The sequence below is a fragment of the Muntiacus reevesi genome, chromosome 17, assembly GCF_963930625.1.
Source record: "Muntiacus reevesi chromosome 17, mMunRee1.1, whole genome shotgun sequence".
Classification (NCBI taxonomy): Eukaryota; Metazoa; Chordata; class Mammalia; order Artiodactyla; family Cervidae; genus Muntiacus; species Muntiacus reevesi.
Genome location: NC_089265.1, coordinates 35,718,183 through 35,738,662, shown reverse-complemented (window position 1 = coordinate 35,738,662; position 20,480 = coordinate 35,718,183). Strand labels below are relative to the sequence as shown.

Here is a 20,480-nt window from a genome sequence, read left to right as displayed (position 1 = left end):
AAACTTCAATTTTATTCAAATATTTTAAAAGAAAAATTAAATATTTTAAGTGGTAATTTTAGGTTTTTTTTTTTTTTTAGGTCTTTCTTATATTAAGACATAATGGTATCCAAACTGATTGACTATTTAGCTTATACAGAGGTTTGACTCACTTCAGTGTCTATCCCCACATCCTTGGTCCCCGTATTCCTTTTGGCCATTGCGACTCAGACTGAAAAGCTTTGATAATGATGGGAAATTAGTGAGGTTGTTTCAGTTGGGTGGAATCACAATTCAGTTCTTATTTTAGGAGGATAATTTTGACTTGCAGTACAGAAGATGGGTGGCAGGGGTATGGGATGGGTGGAGAATGCATTGGAAGTAGGGAGATCATTAGGAGACTTCTATAATAATCCTCGTAAGAGAAAAATTGATCTGAGCTTCAGAACACAGGACACAGAGAACAGCTACCAGGATTTCTAATTTTATTAGGTACTCACTATCATAGTCACTGTAACACTTAAAAAAATCATCTAAACATCTAGTTATTGGTTGGTTTGTATTGTACCTGTATAAGTAACAGACATGTATGTGATAATGATAAATAGAAACATTAATGAGTATTAGTTATTTAATACTTTATATTTTCAAAAGTCTAATGGACTTCAATATATTTAAAATTAGACTATATTATTTAGTAGTGTATCTATTTATCTATTTGTTGTATTATACATATTTTAAAAATTTACTAGTATCATCTCTGAGGTGAACAGTAGTTTACATAACATAAGCTTCAAGGAAAACCTATGTATCCAGTATACAAACTCCATCTTATTACAACTGGCATTTTTAATTTCACCTAAATAAATTAACCTACTATATGGCTAAAATTTTAATTTTCATTATAATTTACAATAGAGGTATTTCTGTATAATAAGGACACAACATTATCTTCTGTGACATGAATCCTGTTGATTTTCTAGTAGGCTCAATTCAATTTCCCAAACTAAAGTGCTTAATATTAGTACATTTACACAGTGCTTTACAGCTTTTGAAGTGTTTTGACATTGTACATTACCTTCTTTAATGTTCAAAAATTCTCAAAATTAGCAAAGCTGGTATGTCACCCTCATTTTTCAGGTTAAAAAATAGCAGACTTGGGACTTCCCTGGCGGTCCAGTGGTTAAGACTCTGTGCTTCCACTGCAGGGGGCCTGAGTTTGATCCCTGGGAACTAAGGTCTCGCATGCTGCACAGTGCAGCCAATAAATAAATAAATAAACAAAAAAAAAAAATAGCAGACTTGATTTACGGTGTTAAACAAATGTTATTTGTGCAATATTACCTGTCTGCAAATTGTGAATGGACTCGAATTCAGGTTTCCAGACTTTTAATTTTGGTGTACTAGGTTCCTAGTCCAATGCAGCATATGACTTCCAAGGACCCCGGTGTTTAGTAGCTGTTTCTTAATCTCAGTTCAGTTTTCATATCTGTAACAAGGAGATAATACCTATTCACTGCATGATTATAAAGATTAATTTTGTTAACATACGTGAAGCTCTTTAAACAAATGTCAATTTCACAGTAAGCCCTAAATGACTGTTATTGTTTTAGCATATACAATTGACTTGTAAGGAAGGTTGTGATCCTCATAGTATACACAGTTGGAGAAATCCCAGTTGAGTTTACATGTTAGGGAAGTTCAGATGTGTACTTAGGTGAGTAATGGAGCCTAAGCCTTGTTTCTAATTTAATGACTAAATAAACGTGGTGACCCAATAATCCCATTAGCTTTACTTAATCACCCATATTTCACCTGTCTTTGCAGTGCTCCTTCCGGTGAGAAAAAAATTTCCAGGGTGCGGTAAATGCACCTGTTCAGATATTTTAAAAAGCAAAAATCAGTGGATTGTAGTAGAAAACACAGCATATAAGACAGCCCAAGTGTGCTCAGAAGTGTAAGGTTCTGCCCAATCTTAGCTGAGACGTTAGGGGAAACGCCACAAGGGACCCAGCTGGAGTCTCTACAGGAAGTTTAAAAAAAAATTGTTCAGCTTTGCAAAACACCTGGTCTTTGGTAGTGCAAAGGCTTAATTAAGTAAGGTCTGTGTGGTTCTTCCGGACACCTTGGAAGGCAGAAGTATAGCTCAGAAGTAACAAGCTGTAGCAAGCTAGTTAAACTACTTTCTGAGGGGTCCAGAGGCACTTGAACTTCCTGTTACAATTCAGGCCATACTGCTGTCATCCCATGTTTTTGAGTGATCTCCAGTCCTTATTCCTATTGAGGTCACCTCGGGCCTCTTCAACTCAAGAGCACACCTGCGCCGGGCGGGACTAGTTCCGCGTAGGTGACTGAATTACGGGACAGTTTGACTCCTCTCGGCTAATAACAAGCTTCTTGCTTGAGTTACTTGTTAAGGGGTTGGCAACCTTTAGCCCACTTGGGACCTCCCATGTCGGTCTAGAGGCTGAGAAGTCTCAGTCATAAAACACTGTCATTACTGCCCAGCAGCAAGCCGAGACATCCTAGCCAGGCTCCGCTGGGCATTGCGAGGCCCCACCCATGGCAACGCCACTCTGACGTCTGCGCGCCGGGGACCGCCATAGGCCCGCGTCGGAGCCCTGGGCGACGTGTGGCGCGTGGACTTCATCAAGTCCAACCCTGCGGGAACCCGGTACGCGCTCCCAGGCAAGGTTCTGTGCACCTGTCTCTTCCTTCTACTCAAGTATCTTCCCCTTCTGGGCAGAAGGGGACACGTTCCTCTTCAGAAAACACGAAGCGCGGCGGCGAGCGAGCCTAGCCTAAAAACTGTGAGAAAGATTAAGCCAAAGCAAGAAGGTGCTTGGCACCTTTAAGCTGTTTGGAAGTTCACGTGACCCACCAAGTGCCGGGCCCCAGCGATCACGTGACGGCGCGCGCGCCCTCGCGCAGGGAGAGCCGGCTAGCCCCGTGCGCGCGCCTTCGCCGCTGCCTCCCAGCCCTCAACGGGAGGGTGAGGAGTGGCGGAGTGATCGGGCGACTGGGGCCGGGTGCGCGTGCGCAGCGAACAGCTGTCACCCAGTGCGGAACAAGTCTTCCAAATTTCCCAAATCTCCCTGGGCCGGAGGCCACCGTTCTTCTTCTCATCTTCCTCGTCGGGGTCGTGTCCTCGCCCCCTCCCGCGCGCCAGGTAACCGCTTTTCCGGAGTCCGGGGGATGGGGCCGGTGGGGGGAGGGGCCCGGGCGGTCTTCCCGGCACTGTCCCGTTCCGCGCGGGGCAGCAGGGGGTGCCGGCGTCTGGCAGAGCGGAGACGCCGGGCCGGAGACGCTCGGTCCGCGGACGCTGTGGCTGTCACGCTGAGAGAGAGTGGCCGGCCATGGTCGCAGGGCTGGGAAGCGGGAGCCAGTGACAGCCCAATTCGGCCCTCGCGGGGGTTCGGTCCCCGCGCTCGCCATTCTCCCGGGGACCGGAGTCGGGGTCGCGCTCCGTGGAGCACAGGAGCGCGCGGTGGTTCGGCAATGCCGACTCCTTACCTTTTCCCTTCCAGCCCGCTCTGAGGCGTTCTCCGGGGAGGCCGGGCCTGGCGCGCCCCTCGGGGCGATTTCTTCCCTGGGACTATCTCGACCCGCGACGTGAGGGTGAGGGCTCCTCTCCAGACCACCTCTCCGCAGGCAGCTAACCCCTCTCCTGGGTTCGTCCTTAGCCCCTGCGACTGTCCTTTTGGTTTTTCCGGAGTGGGGCCATTTCTTCCTGCAGTGCTTCTTGCCGTGATGCGGTGTAGACAGTGGGTGCTTAATAAATATAAGTCGAATCGGGTCGCGTGGAATGCTAGGCATGGCACATGGCGCGGGGTGGGAATGTGAAGAAAGGAGCCAGGTAGGCTGGGGCTCCCGGCTCGAGCTTGGGGTTTTCCTCTGGGCTCAGCCAATGAAACCAGCGGGGCTCGATTCGGATGCTTTCCGGGTGAACTCGGAGCCAGTCTTCCCTTGAGCTGCAACCACGCACGTCTGCACGGTCTGGCTTTGGTTGTGGGCGATGCCTGGGAGGTTTTTTGTCTGGTTCCTCCGCGCTAGAGAAGAGGGGACAAACTTTTTTTTTTTTTTTTAAAGCAGTTGGCAAATTACCCTGCGGGATGATTTATCAACTGCTGCCTCGGAAGTATAGGTTAAAAGTTGCAGTCGTTCCACCCTTAACCTCTTGGAAGTTTCTTTGTAGGGTTGGTTCACCTACGTTCAGACCAAACTTTGCTCCATTTCACCCACTTGAATTTGCAGTATTTTTTTTTTTTTTAAATCTCAGGAAACTCAGCTTCACTGTTTCTTTGGCAACAGTTACAAATAGTCTACTTTCAAAATGTCGTGGTTGAAAATTAATGGCTTTAAATCTTAAAGGTCCATTTTTACTTTGTAGCACTCAGTTCTTTTTGATCTTTAGTCAAGTTCTCCCACCTTGCCAGTCCTCTCCCAACCCTCCAGGCTTTGTTTTGGAATGTATTTCACGGTAATTCGGGTTTTTAAGGCCCTCTTTCTTCCAGTTTAAGGTGCCATGAAAAGTTTGCACATTAGAACACCCTTACGAAGTTGACAGTACAATTTAAGTAGAGTTGTTTCATTTTATTAACGGACTATAATCTGTTGCTTTTGTAAAGTTAAAAACATATTTCAAACATTGCAAGTACACAGATGCTTACGAGGTACATTTCCAGTGTTGTCAGTAACATTCTGTGAGAATGCAGATTTTAAGAGACTGGGAACAGGTACTTAATTTTAAAATTTCTTAGACTTAAAATTTCAATTTAAGGACGAAAATCTGGTATATTGAGTTCTCTTCTAGACCTCTTAATCACCCAGGAGTAGGTTAAGTGTCCCTGGGGCACAGTCTGAATTCTTTGCTTTTCTCATTGCTTTGTAATTGCTTGCTGACTGACTTTTCTACTTTAGTAGAAAGTTATAGTCTGAGCACAGGTTTTGTGTGTGATTGAATATATTTGTATTTTCTTTGTTCTGTTTCCAGCAGTTTGCGATAGTGCCCCAGGTGCTCCAGATACCCTCTTTCTTAATAAAAGCTTTATTGAGATATAATTCACATACTATGAAATCCACCCATTTAAAAGTGGATTTTTTCCCCTTGGTTATTAGTATATGCATAGAATTGAGCAACTATTAGCACAATCCATTTTAGACCCCCTTTTTAAAAAAATCACCTCAGAATTCGTTTCCAGTTAGCAGTTACTGTCCATTTCTTCCAAATCCAGCCTCCGCCCCAGCCCCTAGGCAGTAACTTTTCTGCCTTGTGTCTCAATGACTTGCCTGTTCTGGACTTTACATATAAATGTTAGCATATAGTACTTGGTCTTTTGTGGCTAGATGTTTTTCACTTAGCCTAATATTTTCAAAGTTCATGTTACAGCATGTTTCAATGCTTTATTCATTTTTATGGCTAATATTCCATTGTATGGATATGTCACATTTTTTCTGTTCATTGGTTGATGGACATTTAGATTGTTTCTACATTTTGTCTGTTATAAATAATGCTGTGAACATCCACGAACTGGTTTTTGTATGTATGCATTTAAATAAAATTTTTGTTACTTTACTCTTGAGTATATAGCTAGTAGTGGAATTGCTGGACTAAACATTTTCTCTTGAACAAGTGAATGAGCAAGTAGGGATAGTAGTATTGAGAGATGCTTTCTCTAAGCCTTTGAGGGTCCTATTTTGACTCTCTCCTGTACTACCAAGGAAAGACCACTTCTTAGAGGCAGAATTCTCTGTGTGTGGCATTGTCCTGGGGTTAGTGCTATGTTTTTCTTGTCATTAAGATTGTCCCTTCTGTTAGCCCAGTGTTTTTTTGCATGTAATAGTCATAATGATTATTTCCTTGATACTGATGTATTTATTGTATGTTTATTAGAGGTATGATAAAATATGTATATTTCATGCTCTTTAAACTCAGTGTCTGATGCAGGGCTTTCAATCTTTTAAAGTTTGTATTTCCTTTTTTTGGTAATATGAATATTTAATGCTTCTCTCCCTACCTTCATCTCTTCTATAGACCCAACCCTTTTTCATTTCTATGTGAGTTTCTTGGGCGCTGTGACATAGTTAAAGTCACTGTATTTTCTTTATCTTTACCAATCCAGAAGGTTTTATGGAGCCTAAAGGGTAAATTTAAAATACTGGATTATCATCTTTTTCTCCCTGCAGCTTCACCCGCCTCTCCCCTCCCCAGGATTCCCCTGTGCCCCTACCCCTTATACCCTTTGGGAGAAGATACTGGTCCTCCGCGTCCACACTTGTAGGGCCTAATCCTTTCCCTGCCTGAGTGATTGTGACAGTCACTTTGAGAAGTCTGTCTGCTTTGCTCCTCTTTCAGTGGCCTCACATCTTCTTTCCCCAAGGATCACGTTCTCTCAGCTCTCCGCAGGCTTTGCCCAGCCGGTCTCCTCCCTCTCCACAGTTCCTTGGCTGGTTGGGGCTCATGTTCCCTCTGCTTCTGCTGCTACTGTAACAGCCTGTGTTCTTTGTCTTCTTAACTGCATCTTATCCTTCAGTTAGCTCAGCTCATTTGTCCCTTTAAGTTAGTCTTTCTTCAATCCCATACCAGTCATAGCGGAGTTCTGTAACCTCATTTATAGACTTAAACAATTACACCATTAGTTGTGTATCACTCTATTTTCTATCCCCATGTATGTACAGAAAAAGTTGCATGTGAAATATTGAAAGTGGTTACTTCTGGGCAATGGGAGTATGGTTAATTTGTCTTCTTTGTGTACATGTGCATCTTTGGATTTTTCTCCTACGTATCAGTAGGACCTTTATGAACAAAAAAAACCAAACCCATGTTTTTAAGAAAATCTGTTCTCTAATAAACTATGTTTATTATTAGACTTTAGAGGGAAAAGAAAAATCATCAGTATTTGCCATTTTAACTTTTTTTTTAAATAACCTCTATGAGATTTTACTATAGCTTTTCAACATAGAACTTTTATTACATTTTGATTCTTTCTATATCTAGGGACATTTAGGAATTGGTGAGGTTGCCTGGGGATGATCTTCCCTAGAAGATTGAAGTTAAACTGATTCTTATGAACAGAATCTAGCATCTGTTTGAATATGAGAGCTAAGTTTGTGTTAAAAAACTCATTTTCCTTTTTTCCCTGGAGAAATGCCCTTAATTATACATTTGTATGTTTCATAGTAGTTTTTCCTTGCAGAATTGCTTATTATTTGTGCCATTTGCCTTATTTTTGCTGGATGGTTTATTTTGCCTAGGAGTGGGTATTTGTCTTCAATAGATAACATGTATTATTTGCCATGCACTGTGTTAGATAATGGGCATATTGTAAATACAGTAGACAAATGATTCCTTACTAATTCGTGAAAGAGGATTATTTTGGATGTGATTCTTTAGTTAAATTGTTGCTCTATATTTTCAGATACACAGTGGCCTCAACTACTGTGGTTTTTAGGAATTACTCTTCCATAGAAACTTTAAAACTTTTTAAATTTAATTTTTGCTTTATATTGGATGAGCTTGGGCAAACTCTGGGAGATAGTGAGGGACAGGGAGGCCTGGCATGCTTGGAGCCCATGGGGTCACAAAGAGTTGGACACAACTTGTTGACTGACAGTAACAATGAATAGTTGGTTTACAATGTTGTGCTAGTTTCAGGTGTACAGCAAAATGATTCAGTTATATATATTTATTCTTTTTCAGATTATTTTCACATGTAGGTTATTACTGACTGTTGAGTAGAGTTCTCTGTGCTATATGGTCATATTCGTATGTGCTCAATCGTGTCCGACTCTTTGCAACTGTGTGGACTGTAGCCCACCAGGTCCCTCTGTCCATGGAACTCTCCAGTCAAAAATACTGGAGTGGCTTGCATTTCCTTCTCCAGCAGAACTTCCTGACCCAGGGATCGAACCCACGTCTCTTATGTCTTCTGCATTGGGAGGCAGATTGTTTACCACTGTGCCATCCGGGAGACCCTTAAGTCCTTGTTGATTATCTAGTTGATGTATAATAGTGCATGTATGTTAATCCTAACCTCTTAATTCCCCCCCCCCCCGCCACTTTTCACCTTTATAAGTTTGTTTTCTAAGGCTGTGAGTCTATTTCTGTGCGTCTTTAAAATATATTCTAGATTCTTCTAGTTTGTATTGTAAGTTACTGTGGGAAAATAAGGAGTAGAATAATGTATCCTCAAATCCCTTTTGGTGATGACTTCATTTTTTTATATTTCTTTCCAGTTTTAGTTGTTAATTTGGCATCTCTATTTGTTAACGATAACAGGCCGAACTGTGATCAGTGATCTTTTCTCTCAACTCTGCTCCTCTGAGTTTTTCATCCCTTGCCCCATATTTTAGCGGTAACTTGGGAAACCTGAGAGTTATTCCAGACACCTCATGACTTACTCCTTGCTTTTTTTTTTCTCAGTCCTTGCCTTTGTACCATCACCAAACCTTGTCACTTCTGTTTAGATCAGTCTTCTAGGGTCTAAATGGTACCATTTCTGTATTCATTCCAGCTCCCTTGATATCTGTTCTCTACTCAGTTATCAGTTATCTTTTAAAATGCAAATTGTATCATTCTAATGGCCCTCAGGACATTTAAAATTCCTGCATTATCTCTTCCTACTCCAAGCTCCTCCCTAAGCCTTATTTAGAGGTTCTGCCTTTCTACACACTAGCTTTTCATTTCCTCAATCTATACAGGCCCTTGCGGAAAGTGCCATTTTCTTATTTTAAAGGTTTAATTAATTAATCAGTTTGGCTGTGGTGAGTGTTTGCTGCCGCACGTGGGCTTTCTCTGGTTGCAGAGGGTGGGAGCTCCTCTTCGCTGTGGTTGTGTGGGCTTCTCGTTGGGGTGGCTTCTCGGTGCAGAGCACAGGCTGTAGGCCCACGGGTTTCAGTAGTCGTGGTGCAGTCTTAGTTGCCCTGCAGCATGTGGGATCTTTCCAGACTAGGGATTCAACTGCTGTCCCTTGCATTGCAAGGCAGATTCTTGTCTCCTGCACCACCAGGGAAGTCCCCGACAGAGCCATTTTCTGCCGGGCAGATTTTTCCTTCCCATTTCTTTTCCAAATACATCTTTCTGGTCTGCTTGAGTGCAGTTTGTTAGACAATCCTGACCAGTCACCCTACCTCTTCCTCAATCTAAATCAGCTTCCCTAATGACAAGCAATCTTAATTTACTTAACTTTTTCCTTCCATAACATCTAGCAGTATATAGTTTTATATTTATGCAATTGTTTGATAACTTGTTTCTAAACTGAAAGAATTCTACAAGGGCAGGGACCAGGTATTTTTATTTTGCTTATATCACACCAGCACTTTGTTGTCTCACAGGCATTGTAGTACCGGTGCTCAGTAAACCTTTGTTATACAAATTAATGGCATTTACATATATGACAAGATTCAGGAAATTAAAATCAGGCACACGGGAGGAAATACACTTTACCCATCCTGACCCCCTCCCCACATGTAAAACTGAAACAAAAATTTCACAGAACAGTACTTTGCCACCTGTACTGTATTCTGATATTTTCTGTTGTTCTGTTTCACATGTTATAAAAATACTGGTAGATATCATCTACTAGCTCAGATAGGCCTGCAGACTGCAATTTGAGTAGCAGAAGTTTAAGGCAATCCTTGGGAAATGCTTCATTTCCTTTAGCCCCTCCCCACCTTTGAAACACAATTAAGTATTTTCTCAGTCTTGTCTGATGAAGTGTAGCTTTAAATACTACCTCCCAACCCCCTCCGCACATTTAAAATTAGCTGTTGCTGAAAGCTAGTTTTTCTTAGAAGTTCTGGCCTCCCTCATTCTCAGAGGAGGGTTGCTTAAGGTCAGATTAAGAACAATCTACACCTGATTTACTTAGGTCTTCTCTTCCAAGTTTTTCTGGGCCACTAATAGCCAGCACTCTTTCACCCTGCTTCCCTGAGCTCATTAGAGGTGTATTTTAAGGCTGACTGCTCATCACTTTTGTTTTCTGAATTTCTCATAAACCAACAAAAAAAGATTCCAGAAATGAAAACACAGAGATCAAGGCAAACCAGTAAGTATTTGTGAATGTATGAATTAAGGAGCCTGGCTGGGCTCGCATTCAGCGTATCACTAGTGCTGATTCCTAGGGCTGTGATTCTCGTTTGCTCACTTTTCAAAACTGTGCGGAAAAGGCTTGGTGCTGTTTAGCTCCACCATGAAATACTGATCTCCACTCTGTTTTGCTAACTACATAATGGAAATAACTTAAGTGCCAAGCACAGGGATATTTTAACTGAACTCTATGCTGTGACAACACTTTCGGGGGATTTCATATTCCTGTTCTCATTTTCAGCATTGCAGGTTCAGGAATCTGAACTTTTCCCAGTGATCCAGAGTATGTCAGGCATTGGAGGACTAAAGTCCTCAGTGTCACTCCCTTATCAAACTCACAAGAACCAGAAGTCAAACCCAAGATATACATGTTGTTTGTTCTTCAGGGCTCTTTCTAGAAAGTCTGGCCTGTGGGAAACACATTATTTGAAGACAGGCAGGTCATGAAGGTGGATGTGGCAAGGAGGCATCATCTGGTTGGGGTATTTTCTACCTGTTGGGCTTCTCTTGACCCTTGAAGTACTCATTTCTGTTATCAGAACATTCTTCTGCAAGTCCATTTTTCCTGTTGAAGGAGGTTAAAGAAGAAAGCAAATTCCTTCACTTTGGCTCTCTTTTTATCTCCATCTTTAAACTCTTTTTTTCCACTAGACGTTTAACTTCTGAGGACATCCCTTTGTTTTTCTGATTGGATGTCAGTCTCATTGCTTTGATTCTGTTTAGGGAGTCCATCAAGTACTCAGCAAGGTCACAGGCATCCCTTTGACTGGTACTATTGAGGCTTATTTTTTTCCCCCTGCTGGTAGCATATCTTATTCATTTTGCTTTTATTTAATTTTCAAAAGGAAGCCTTATCTAAAATTTGGCCACTTTACTGAGAACTCACAGTCTACAACATTCAGGCAGCTCTCATTTAACAGGAAGAATCAGGCTCTGAGATAGGGAAATTCATTTTTCATGCCTTTTTGATAACTTTATTTGGTTTTTTATTTTAAAAATTATTATTTATATTCATATGTGTTAAATATTTATTATTTGAACAATAATGCAGTACAAGATATACAACAGTGTATAAAATTAAGAAGGTATAAATGGGTAGAATGTACATATTCTCACCTTTGGCCATCAGATAGGCAGTTTCTTTTTATTGGTTAACCATCGTTAAAATTGTTTCTTTTAGGGCTTTTTAGACATAGTCTGTATATTCTTTGTAAGATATTCTATACAACCATATGGGGCTTCCCAGGTGGCTCAGTAGGTAAAGGATCTACCTGCAGTGCAGAAGACGAAGGAGATGCAGGTTCGATCCCTGGGTCAGGAAGATCTCCTGGAGGAGGGCTTGGCAACCCGCTACAGTATTCTTGCCTGGGAAATCCCGTGGACAGAGGACCTGGTGGGTTACAGTTCATGGGGTTACAGAGAGTCAGACACAACTTAGCGACTAAATAATATAAGCATATGTGCATTTGTATATCTTTTAATACAAATGGAAGTATCTATGCTTATTGTTTTGAATATTTTTCTTTTCATTTAACTGTGTACCTTGGATGTGACCATTCCCTCCCACCCAGTTTTATTAAAATATGATTGACATACAGCACTGTATACATTTAAGGTGTACAGCATAATGATTTGACTTAACATACATCATGAAATGATTACAACTGTAAGTTTAGTGAACATCTGTCATTTCATATTGATACATTAAAGAAATAGAAAAAGAATTTTCCCTGTGGTGAGACTCTTAGGGTTTACTCCCTTATCAACTTTCTTATACAATGTATATCAGTGTTAATTATCTTTATCATGTTGTATGTAATATCCCTAGTACTTATTTATCTTGTAACTGAAAACTCGTACCTTTTGACTATTTTCATCTAATTTCCCCTGTCCATCCCCTTGGAAGAGATTTTAAAAACATGAGTATATATGTTATTGTTCAGTTGCCTAGTCGTGTCCTACTTTTTGGGACCCCATGAACTACAGCACACCAGGCCTCTCTGTTCCTCACCATCTCCTGAAGTTTGCCCAAGTTCATGTCCATTGTATTGGTGATGCCATCCAGCCATCTCACCCTCTGACACCCTCTTGTCCTTTTGCCCTCAATCTTTCCCAGCATCAGGAACTTTTCCAGTGAGTCGACTATTGGCATCAGATGACCAAAATACTGGAGCTTCAGCTTCAACATCAGTCCTTCCAATGAAAGTATTCAGTGTTGATTTCCTTTAAGACTTACTGGTTTGATCTCCTTGCTGTCCGCGGGACTCTTAGAAGTCTTCTTCAGCTCCACAGTTCGAAGGGATCAATTCTTTGGCGTTCTGTCTTCTTTATGATCCAGCTCTCACAAACGTACATGACCACTGGGAAGACCACAGCCTTGACTATATGGACTTTTGTTGGCAGAGTCATGTTTCTGCTTTTCAACACACTGTCTAGGTTTGTCATAGCTTTCCTGCTGAGAAGCAATCGTCTTCTGATTTCATGACTAGAGTCACCATCAATGGTGATTTTAGAGCCCTAGAAGAGGAAATCTGTCACTACTTCCACCTTCTATGAATATGTATAGAGCTGCTTTTTAAAAATGATTATACAATATTGCATTGTATAATGATAATTGTATGTATGATAATTTATTTAACCAGTGCAGTATTGAAAGTCATGTAGGTTCTTATACAGTGATCTATTTATGTATCATTACCTCAGTTTTTTAAAAAAAACTTTTATTTGGCTGTGTTGGGTCTTAGTTGCATCATACAGGATCTTTCCTTGTGGCGCACGGACTCTAGATGTGGCTCGCAGGCTTAGTTACCGTTTGGCATGTGGGAATCTTAGTTCCCGGATCAGAGATTGAACTTGTGTCCCCTCCATTACAGGGCAGATTCTTAACCACTGGACCACCACGGAAGTCCCACAACAATGTTTTAATTGTCACAGCTTTATAATATATATATAAGAATCAGATTTTACAGAATATTTTTAAAAATTAATTTTCTTTCTTTATTTATGACTACTCTGAGTCTTTGTTGCTGCTCGGACTTTCCTCTAGTTTTGACAAGTGGGGGCTACTCTGACTGAGGTGCTCAGGAATCTCATTGTGGTGGCTTCTCTTATGAAAGAATTGATGCTTTTGAATTTTGATGCTGGAGAAGGCTCTAAAGAGAGAGTCCAAGGCTCCCTTGGACTTCCAAGGAGATCAAACGAGTCAGTCCTAAAGGAAATCAACCCTGAATATCCATTGGAAGAACTGATGCTGAAGCTGAATATCCAACACTTTGGCCACCTGATGTGAAGAGCTGACTCATTGGGAAAGACCCTGGTGCTGGGAAAGATGGAAGGCCAAAGGAGAAGAGGGTGGCAGAGGATGAGAGGGTTGGATAGCATCCCCAACTCAATGGACATGAGTTTGAGCAAACTCTGGGAGATAGTGAAGGACAGGGAAGTCTGGCGTGTTGCAGCCCATGGAGTGGCAAAGAGTCGGACATGACTTAGCCATTGAACAACAAAATTACCCATTTTAGACTTGTGTCTTAAGGATTTTAAAGCTTGTCTCCCGCACCCCCTGCATTGCGATCAGGAACAGTTTAGGTAACATTGGGTTATGTTTCTTAAAAATTGAGCATAATTCTGTGAAACCATCTGGGCTTGGTGTTTCAGATTCATTCTTAATTTAGTGGGCTTTGGTTTGTTTGTTTTTATGGTAGCAGGAGGGCTGAGTAAAGACATCAGTTATGTTTCAGGTCTGAGTCTGGGGTATACTAAATGTGCAATCATTGTACCTACTTGCTGTTGGGCTTTAGGATGGGGATTTCTATTTCTGAGCCTTAGTCTCACAGTTTCACAGAAAACTTTAAAGAATGGAAATGAGTTACTGTATGTAAAAAGCTAGTAAAGAACCAAAAAATGCAGGACTTTTTTGATTTTTCCTTTTAAAGGTTCATTTTAATAAGACAGTGGTATTTAGAGAGTTGTCAGTGAGCATAGTTCTCAGTATCATACTGTTGAGAAGCAGATAGACTGTGCCTCCCCCGGAAGACCAGGCAAATGGAGAGAGACTGGGCACATGGAGACATTTGTTTTGCTGTTAAACAACAGAAATTATGAGTCCAACAACCAAAGGTGGCCCAGCTGAAGTTCTTTTTTTGTGAACATTAATGAGGTTTGGCCTTATTTATTTATTAAACCATATTTTATAATCAGTAAGAAGCATTGGGTAGCAGATTATGATTTTTTTCTTTGTGCTTGTATCATGATTGTGTTTATTATGATTTAAACATTTGTTATCTTGAAAATTAAACTCATCTAAGACACATGGAAAATATTTTTAGATGCATTCGCATGTCAAGGCAGCCCTGTACTGGTATCAAGATTAAGGGAATAAATGATTGATAAATATCTGGGCAAGGTACTGTGCCAAACCTGGCATATAGGATGAAGATCTAGCAAATCCTTCTCCATAAAGGTTGATCTTTTGGATGGGAGTTGCTCCAAAATGTGCAGGTTACCATAACTGTTTACAGTGGTGTTTCTTTTGCTCATTAACAAATGAAACAAGCAAGAACCAGCAGGTTACTGTTTCTAATGTTTTCCAAACTGTTCTCTTCCACCCCCAGCATAGCCGATATTTCATGTGGCTTATGCGATTGTGAATCTTACGGACTGTAATTTCAAAGTTTGCATGTGAATATATTTTCAAAAGTTCACATATAGATATGTTCTCACAATAGTTTAAAATTTGACTTTCATTTTAATATTTAAAGCTAAGAATGTAAGAGTAATTTTACATGACTTCCGATGAGTTCTTTTCTTGGGCAATCTCAGATGTAAAGATTCCTCGGGCTTCACTGTAGAGTTGGCAGCAACTTGTGTTTATCTGGCATCTGGGCTGGGGCGTTGTGGAGGGTGGTGAGGGGCTGGCTGACCCGCTGGCCTGCAGAGGGCGCCAGGAAGCCTCAGCAGGCGTGTGGGTCCCGGGCACCCTGGCCCTTCCTCTCAAGTGGCCCCTCCTCCCGAAGCCCCCTGAGGAAGACAGTCCAAGCCCAGTCAGCTTTTAGTCAGAGCTCACAGTCACATGAAACACAAGTTTTGGAAACTTTTGAAATCTCTTAGACAATTTTGCTTGTCAATTCTTGTCACCCTGCTGTATAATAAGAGGGATTTAGAAAGTACATCAAGTTTCTAAATTCTTCTTACTCATAGGAGAAGAATCCTTTTTTCCCCCTTTCGGGCAGAAATATTGGTTGGCATTGATTGCATAATTTGGGGGATTTGTCAGGACCCAAATTTTAGTGTAATTTTCCTAAAAATTGGAATTAACAGAATTAAGGTTTTTCCCTTAATTTATATGTATTGAAAATTGCTCAGAATTTCTCTGTTTAGCCTTTTTCATAACAGTCACAAATCTCTCATAATCAGATAGAAGGTTAAGTTTTCACGTTCTAAATTGATTTTTCTGCTTAGAAATTTTAAAGCCCTTTCGTTCCATGTTTAAAGGTTTTATTGATATGCTGATTAGAGATTACTTTGGCTTCAAATTAAAAATAGGTTTGGAAGGAGAGTCCAACAGTAAAGAAAACATTGGCCACTTAAAATTAATATTTTCTAAATTCTTAAGATAAATTTAATGCTACAATGATACTTTCTTTGTTTTGTGATCAGTTTATCATGTACTTTCCCATTGAAAGAATTTAATTTTTTGCTTTCTTCCAAAAGAGTATTTAGTACCAAGTGTGCATTTATTGAATATATTTACTGATTTTTTTTTTCTTTTCTTTGTCTTCTCTGTGCCTTTGACAGATTGAATCATAAGATCTGATGTGACACTTTCCTGCACTGCAGTATAAGAAACTGCTGGCTTTTATGAAACACTATAACTACTTCCTAGATAAACAGATTTCTTACTTTGAATTACTGCTGTGTGTAAACTTTCTTTTCCCTTGTCATGATGCATTTATGTCAAAATTTCTTACCAGATTAAAGGGTATTAATATGTGTATAGTTCTCATAACTAGAAAATTCTTGAATGTTAGCTGCCTCTGCTGTTAACAGTACAGTCTTCTGCCTGTTACATGTTTGGGCATTGCTGAGAGGAATCCTAGGATGACTTTGTGGTCCGCCTCCATTAACTTTTCTTTAGTGGGTATGGTTCTTTCAATAGTCAGTGCTTGTGTTTTGCATTTTTGAGATTGCGCTCTTATTTTACCTATCTAACATAAAGGTTTTTCTTTCTTCCTTATTATCTCCAGGTCCTTGAAGTTAAATAATTTAAGCAGGCAAATTCTTTGACTAATCTTATTTAGCTATAGAAAGAGTTGTCTTTTGAATGAATAAATGACTGATTTAGGAGGGATAGTTAGAAAAGTCTGACAGTCTGTGTGCTTTAGGGGGAAATAATGAGATTACTTATTTAAATGTCAAACTAAAGAATTGTAAATTAAAATGGTTTGCCAATTTATTTTCCAATTCCAATTGAATTATTTCCATTTGGAAGCCATTTTTATTGAGAGAATGGTTTGTTAAGAATGTTGTCTTTGAAAGTTTCATTCATCTAGGTGGAAAGATGAGACTCTTATAGAGTTACAAGCTTAGAAATCAGGAAGGTACATAAGAACTTCAACTTGAGAAAGCTACTTAATTTTTATTAATGTAAATGAGCAATCCTTTCCATCCCTCCATCCTCTCTCTTCCCTCTCTCACTTATAACACTTGGCTCATGAAGGATCATAGAGATCATTAGTTTATTGATCCCCAGATTTGAAAAAAATAAGTTGGACTGACATAGGCTTGTCACCTTTTAATTTTTTTAAATAAAAATTATCAAAGAAAACTTACTGTAAATTACTGTTCAGAAAAACACCAGCAAAGCAAAAAGAACATTCTTCAAGAATAAAAAGTGTAACTTTATGAAAAATCAGGACACTTTCATTCCTCAGAACTACTGCCCACTGGTGTTTAGAGACACTGAACTTGTTTAATTTCCTAAGTTTAAGGGTTACCAAGGCTAAACATTGACAAAGATGAAGTGCTTATACCTCTGGGTATAGATGGAACCACAGCTCAGTCCAATTGTGTGGCCACAATCTCTGTCCGGTGGTTCTTAACTACCTTTTAGTCATGTGTGATATATTTTGAGAGTGATAGGATCCTCATCTTGGAAATAAAAATGGACAAAAACAGTGTTAGGACTGAAAAGAATACTAAACTACAGATGAGTCCATTAAAAACTTCTGCTAATACATTTGAGTGCATAGTTTTCCAGAAAAATATAAATGCTGAAATAGATTGAAGTTATAGAAATATACCATTTAAGAGTTCTTATTCTGTGGTTATATGTCTTACCACCAAGAAATATCAGGTTTAGATGGCTTTTCAAGCTAGTTCTACAAAGTATTTAAATAATACTTAGTTTCAGCCCTCACAAACTCATGGTTTCCCTCTTTCAGGAACACATCCCAACTCAGGCTAATAGGTCTCCCTACCAGCACCCAGACAGGGACAGTTTGAATAAGGAAAATTACTAGCCTCACTTATGAAGATAGATAATATTGAATATATTATTAACATAAATAATTCCACAGTGTGCCATTCTGACAATACTTCATCATTAGATCAGGTGCATTCCAGAAATACAGGTTGACTCAACATTAAAATATTAATCTCAATCGTAAATAAAGGAGAAAGCCCATCATAATAGATGTAGAAAAGGTATTTGATAGAATTCGTTTAAAAGCAAATGAGCCCCCACCCAGATAAAATTAAAAAAAAAAAAAAAGAACTGGAGAAAGCGATAGAACAAAACTTTTCTAACCCATTAAAGGGTACCTATGGGCTTCCCTGGTAGCTCAGACGGTAAAGCGTCTGCCTACAATGCGGGAGACCTGGGTTCGATCCCTGGGTCGGGAAGATCCCCTGGAGAAGGAGATGGCAACCCACTCCAGTATTCTTGCCTGGAAAATCCCATGGACTGAGGATCCTGGTAGGCTACAGTTCATGGGTTGCAAAGAGTTGGACATGACTGAGTGACTTCACTTCACTTCACTTATACATAGTAAACATTATTCTGAAGAGTAACAGTTAGAAGCATTCCCTTTATAATAAGACATTTCACTGTGACTCCTCTTTAGCACTAGGGTGTCTTAGGTCAGTAAGATGAGAAAGAGAAATAAAAGGAATAAGTATTGTGAAGAAAACAACTATTCTCAGATAATTTTCACATGATCTATATAGAATCATTAAATAATCTATAGGCACATTTTTGGAAACAAGATTATTGGCAAGGGAGTAATATGTGAAATCATTAAAAAGTTAACACAAACTGGGGCTCTGGTAACAACCTAGAGGGGTGGGATGGGGAGAGGTTGGAGGGAGGTTCAAGAGGGATGGACCGTTGTATATCTATGGCTGATTCATGTTGATGTCTGGCAGAAACCAACACAGTACTGTAAAGCAATTATCCTTCAATTAAAAGTAAACAAAAACATGACCCCCCCAAAAAAGTTAATGGCATTTTTATTTACCAGCAACTAAAGAAAAAATACAACAAAATGAGAAATGTATTTAAAACATGTTCAAGTGTTTAAATATAAAATGAAGTGACTGTACTCTGCAAAAATGACAGTGTTATTGAAGACAAAGACAGACTCTGGAAATAGTCCAGTTTTAGGAATACTAAAGAGACATGACAGCTACACACAATACCTAATCCTAGATTGAATTCCCTACTGGAAGGGGAAAAATGCTATAAGGGATGTTTTTGGATCACTTGACAAAATTGGAACACAGAAATTAGATGTAAATATTATATCTGTGTTAAACTTATTGGAGTTGAGAACTGTTGTGTGTAAGAGAAGACTTTGATTCTTAGGAAACACACACTGAAGTTTTAAGGTGTAAAGGGTCATGATGTATGTAGATTACTTTCAAATGACTCAGAAAAAATACATATATTGGAGAGAAAGAGAACATAAGTTTATAAAGCAAACAGGGTAAAATACTGATTTGATGAATCTGACTTAAGTGTATACAGAGCTTCCACACCCCCCACCCCTTCCTGTAAATTTGGAATTACCTCTAAAGCAGATGTTAAAGAAACAGTGTTGAGAGAATAAGTATGAGAATAAACTCACAGAGCTTTGTGTTTTTCTTTAATTCAAGTTAAGTTTCCTCATTGAATAGACTTTTTCCTCAGTCAGGGATGGAGGACTTGGCACTATGGAAGGGACAAGGGAAAGAGCTGTTTAGCCATAGGAGGGACTTTGACAGGTTTTGACCTTGCTTGATCTTTATGCACGTATTATAAAGGCACAGAGTGATTTTTTTTCCCCCAAAAGTTATTAAGTTTTTATTTTAGTTAAGGATGTAAATCAGGAATAAAGATACAGCTATTATTTTATTTCTACTTAAAGCATAAATATACATTCATTTGCTTATCTTTTGTTGTAGGGTAAATCCTTTTCTTTGAGTAAAGATTAGAGTCCTGCATTTACTCGTTTGCATAAACTGTACACTCCCAACATAGCATGTACCACTTTCAGTTTCTGCGTTTTTTTTTTTTTTTTAATAAGGGAAAGTTAAGACACTTGAAATAATATAAGCTACAATCTGTCTAGATTTTACAAATTCTTTTACCTTCTAACTTTTTACTGTTAACAGTTCTCACTCTTCTTTTGATGTTCCTTTTTTTTGTTTGTTTTTAAAAATTATCTTTACTGGCTCTTTCCAAAATACTCAAATTTTGTAGAAACAATATCATTTTTGTATATCTATTAAAATAATATTTAATCACATCACACAATGGTACAGTTTGCATAAACTGAGTTGGGAATGAGCACTGTTTGTTGATTGCTAAGTATGACTTTTAGTTGGTATTTAGAATAGATACAGTCTACAAGTCTTGCCTATGTTGTGGGCAGCAGTGGTGTTTTTTGCAGACATTGCACAATATTTGGTGAATTGATTAAGCCAAAGGCTATTGAGAGTTTCTACTGTGGAAGACCAGTAAGAGTGAGTAGCTGTAGTGGCTGGCTAGTTTGTTAAATGGCTCAGTAATTTTACGCAACACTGCAAAAATGAGTTTTGAGTAATTTGGGCTAATTTTTTTAAGATACAGAACTGATTATTACAAAGGATTACTGGCAAAAGGCAAATAGGTATGAATAAAACCTTAATTTGATTTATATCTGATATTTTTATACCGTGTTTCTTTCCCAGTTACCATGATGATTTTTATGAATCATGATTCAGTTACAGTGGACATGTTCTTGGTTAACATAAGCAGAAAGAAATTTCATACTGGACTTGTTAAAGGTTGGAGAACAGGTTATTGGCTGGAACCTCAGGGACTTAATCTTCTGGGATGTCTCTCAAAACACCCTTGCTGGTGGGATCACCTGAGGAACTGCCATCTTTGCCACAAACA

At 39.4% G+C, this 20,480-nt stretch overlaps 1 protein-coding gene across 4 annotated transcripts in view; it reads left to right on the top strand.

Annotated features, from left to right (window-relative positions):
• Window positions 1-2,870: 2,870 nt before the first annotated feature.
• KDM4C (lysine demethylase 4C) overlaps window positions 2,871-20,480 on the top strand; it is a 397,429-nt gene continuing 379,819 nt past the window's right edge. For 2 of the 4 annotated variants that reach the window (XM_065907903.1, XM_065907908.1), the window contains exon 1: window positions 3,021-3,148. The gene's annotated coding sequence lies outside the window, so the exon portion shown is untranslated. Of the gene's footprint in view, window positions 3,149-3,394; window positions 3,598-20,480 lie in introns of those variants that run through there. The other 2 variants (XM_065907905.1, XM_065907906.1) reach the window with 2 other exon arrangements.